General features: G+C 36.7%; 1 protein-coding gene across 1 annotated transcript in view; it reads right to left on the bottom strand.

Moving 5' to 3' along the window:
- Positions 1-5,000, bottom strand: part of stard13a (StAR related lipid transfer domain containing 13a) — a 140,881-nt gene that overhangs the window by 112,947 nt on the left and 22,934 nt on the right. Inside the window, exon 2 of the mRNA XM_072912615.1 lies at positions 3,800-3,943. The gene's annotated coding sequence lies outside the window, so the exon portion shown is untranslated. The remainder of the gene's footprint in view (positions 1-3,799; positions 3,944-5,000) is intronic.

Below are 5,000 nucleotides of genomic sequence, written 5' to 3'. Positions count from 1 at the left end.
AGACAACAAGAACACTTGAAGGACTCAGCATTGATCAACACACATTGTTGTGTATCCATCAATACACATTGTTGTGTATCCATCAATACACATTGTTGTGTATCCATCAACACACATTATTGTGTATCCATCAATACACATTGTTGTGTATCCATCAATACACATTGTTGTGTATCCATCAACACACATTGTTGTGTATCCATCAACACACATTGTTGTGTATCCATCAACACACATTGTTGTGTATCCATCAATACACATTGTTGTGTATCCATCAACACACATTGTTGTGTATCCATCAATACACATTGTTGTGTATCCATCAACACACATTATTGTGTATCCATCAATACACATTGTTGTGTATCCATCAATACACATTGTTGTGTATCCATCAACACACATTGTTGTGTATCCATCAACACACATTGTTGTGTATCCATCAATACACATTGTTGTGTATCCATCAATACACAATATTGTGTATCCATCAACACACATTGTTGTGTATCCATCAACACACATTGTTGTGTATCCATCAACACACATTGTTGTGTATCCATCAACACACATTGTTGTGTATCCATCAATACACATTGTTGTGTATCCATCAATACACAATATTGTGTATCCATCAACACACATTGTTGTGTATCCATCAACACACATTGTTGTGTATCCATCAACACACATTGTTGTGTATCCATCAACACACATTGTTGTGTATCCATCAATACACATTGTTGTGTATCCATCAATACACAATATTGTGTATCCATCAACACACATTGTTGTGTATCCATCAACACACATTGTTGTGTATCCATCAACACACATTGTTGTGTATCCATCAATACACAATGTGTATCCATCAACACACATTGTTGTTTATTGATCAACACACAACACACATTGTTGTGTTTTGATCAACACACAACACACATTGTGTTTTGATCAACACACAACACGCATTGTTGTGTTTTGATCAACACACAACACACATTGTTGTGTTTTGATCAAGACACAACACACATTGTTGTGTACACATTATTGTGTTTTGATCAACACACAACACACATTGTTGTTTATTGATCAACACACAACACACATTGTTGTGTTTTGATCAACACACAACACACATTGTTGTGTTTTGATCAACACACAACACGCATTGTTGTGTTTTGATCAACACACAACACACATTGTTGTGTTTTGATCAACACACAACACACATTGTTGTGTTTTGATCAACACACAACACGCATTGTTGTGTTTTGATCAACACACAACACACATTGTTGTGTTTTGATCAACACACAACACGCATTGTTGTGTTTTGATCAACACACAACACACATTGTTGTGTTTTGATCAACACACAACACACATTGTTGTGTATCGATCAACACACAACACACATTGTTGTGTATGGATCAACACACATTGTTGTGTATCCATCAACACACATTGTTGTGTATGGATCAACACACATTGTTGTGTATGGATCAACACAAATTGTTGTGTATCCATCAACACACATTGTTGTGTATGGATCAACACACATTGTTGTGTATGGATCAACACACATTGTTGTGTATCCATCAACACACATTGTTGTGTATCCATCAACACACATTGTTGTGTATCCATCAACACACATTGTTGTGTATCCATCAATACAAATTGTTGTGTATCCATCAACACACATTGTTGTGTATCCATCAACACACATTGTTGTGTATCCATCAACACACATTGTTGTGTATCCATCAATACAAATTGTTGTGTATCCATCAACACACATTGTTGTGTATCCATCAACACACATTGTTGTGTATCCATCAACACACAATAATTGTATATCCATCAATACAAATGGTTGTGTATGGATCAACACACATTGTTGTGTATCCATCAATACACATTGTTGTGTATGGATCAACACACATTGTTGTGTATGGATCAACACACATTGTTGTGTATGGATCAACACACATTGTTGTGTATGGATCAACACACATTGTTGTGTATCCATCAATACACATTGTTGTGTATCCATCAACACACATTGTTGTGTATCCATCAATACACATTGTTGTGTATGGATCAACACACATTTTTGTGTATGGATCAACACACATTGTTGTGTATAGGTCAACACACATTGTTGTGTATGGATCAACACACATTGTTGTGTATCCATCAATACACATTGTTGTGTATGGATCAACACACATTGTTTTGTATGGATCAACACACATTGTTGTGTATGGATCAACACACATTGTTGTGTATCCATCAACACACATTGTTGTGTATCCATCAATACAAATTGTTGTGTATGGATCAACACACATTGTTGTGTATGGATCAACACACATTGTTGTGTATCCATCAACACACATTGTTGTGTATCCATCAACACACATTGTTGTGTATCCATCAATACACAATATTGTGTATCCATCAACACACATTGTTGTGTATCCATCAACACACATTGTTGTGTATCCATCAACACACATTGTTGTGTATCCATCAACACACATTGTTGTGTATCCATCAATACACATTGTTGTGTATCCATCAATACACAATGTTGTGTATCCATCAACACACATTGTTGTTTATTGATCAACACACAACACACATTGTTGTGTTTTGATCAACACACAACACACATTGTTGTGTTTTGATCAAGACACAACACACATTGTTGTGTACACATTATTGTGTTTTGATCAACACACAACACACATCGTTGTGTATCGATCAACACACAACACAAGTTGTGTGTCGATCAACACACAACACACATTGTTGTGTATCGATCAACACACAACACACATTGTTGTGTATGGATCAACACACATTGTTGTGTATCCATCAACACACATTGTTGTGTATCCATCAATACAAATTGTTGTGTATAGATCAACACACATTGTTGTGTATGGATCAACACACATTGTTGTGTATGGATCAACACACATTGTTGTGTATGAATCAACACACATTGTTGTGTATCCATCAACACACATTGTTGTGTATGAATCAACACACATTGTTGTGTATCCATCAACACACATTGTTGTGTATCCATCAACACACATTGTTGTGTATGGATCAACACACATTGTTGTGTATGGATCAACACCTATTGTTGTGTATCCATCAACACACCTTGTTGTGTATCCATCAACACACATTGTTGTGTATCCATCAATACAAATTGTTGTGTATCCATCAACGCACATTGTTGTGTATCCATCAAGACACATTGTTGTGTATCCATCAACACAAATTGTTGTGTATCCATCAACACACATTGTTGTGTATGGATCAACACACATTGTTGTGTATGGATCAACACACATTGTTGTGTATCCATCAACACACATAGTTGTGTATGGATCAACACACATTGTTGTGTATCCATCAACACAAAATGTTGTGTATCCATCAACACACATTGTTGTGTATCCATCAACACACATTATGTGTATCCATCAATACAAATTGTTGTGTATTCATCAACACACATTGTTGTGTATCCATCAACACACATTGTTGTGTATCCATCAACACACATTGTTGTGTATCCATCAACACACGTTGTGTATCCATCAATACAAATTGTTGTGTATCCATCAACACACATTGTTGTGTATCCATCAATACAAATTGTTGTGTATCCATCAACACACTGTACTTCCTGTCACGTGACTGAAAGTGACCCCAGTAATACTAAGCACACACACACACACGCACACACACACACACACACACACACACTCACCCGTGCGCGGCGAGAGCGTATGTGCGTTGGGGACAAAAGGCACGATCGAGTCAGCGGTCTGCTTCGGGTCAAAGGTCGCGAGCGGCGCCGCAGAGGAATTCTGGGCCGGCGCTGGTCCGGACCTTCCTGGATTTCATCCGCACCCTGCGAGGAGGAGAGGGAGGGGTCAGGAGGTCAGCTACCGTCTGACCTTTGAACTCATCACTTAAAGCCAATAAGGTGTCTTGCTCCATGTCGTAGCTTAAAGAGTCACGGTAACCATGACGACCAGGAGGTATTTTTATGTCACGGCTGTCCTAACGTTTATAATAAAACATCAACCATAAATCACGGCGGTCCAAACCTTTTCCACTAAAAGAATTTCAAACATTCAGAGGCCTTTTTCATATTTTTCATTTTCAAAACCAATGGATTTTTTTGTTTGGTCAAACAAAAAGCTACACACAAAAAGCTACAAACAAAAAGCTACAAACAAAAAGCTACCAACAAAAAGCTACACACAAAAAGCTACAAACAAAAACCAGCACACAAAAAGCTACAAACAAGAAGCTACAAACAAAAAACTACCAACAAAAAGCTACACACAAAAAGCTACACACAAAAAGCTACACACAAAAAGCTACAAACAAAAAGCTACAAACAAAAACCAACACACAAAAAGCTACACACAAAAAACTACCAACAAAAAGCTACACACAAAAAGCTATAAACAAAAACCAACACACAAAAAGCTACAAACAAAGAACTACCAACAAAAAGCTACACACAAAAAGCTACAAACAAAAAGCTACACACAAAAAACTACCAACAAAAAGCTACACACAAAAAGATACACACAAAAAGCTACAGACAAAAACCAACACACAAAAAGCTACAAACAAAAAGCTACAAACAAAAAACTACCAACAAAAAGCTACAAACAAAAAGCTACAAACAAAAACCAACACACAAAAAGCTACACACAAAAAACTACCAACAAAAAACTACACACAAAAAGCTACACACAAAAAGCTACAAACAAAAACCAACACACAAAAAGCTACAAACAAAAAGCTACAAACAAAAAACTACCAACAAAAAGCTACACACAAAAAGCTACAAACAAAAAGCTACACACAAAAAGCTACAAACAAAAACCAACACACAAAAAGCTACACACAAAAAACTACCAACAAAAAGCTACACACAAAAAGCTACACAC

Source organism: Nerophis lumbriciformis, linkage group LG37 (assembly GCF_033978685.3).
Source record: "Nerophis lumbriciformis linkage group LG37, RoL_Nlum_v2.1, whole genome shotgun sequence".
Taxonomy (NCBI): domain Eukaryota; kingdom Metazoa; phylum Chordata; class Actinopteri; order Syngnathiformes; family Syngnathidae; genus Nerophis; species Nerophis lumbriciformis.
This window is presented reverse-complemented; position numbering and strand designations above follow the sequence as displayed.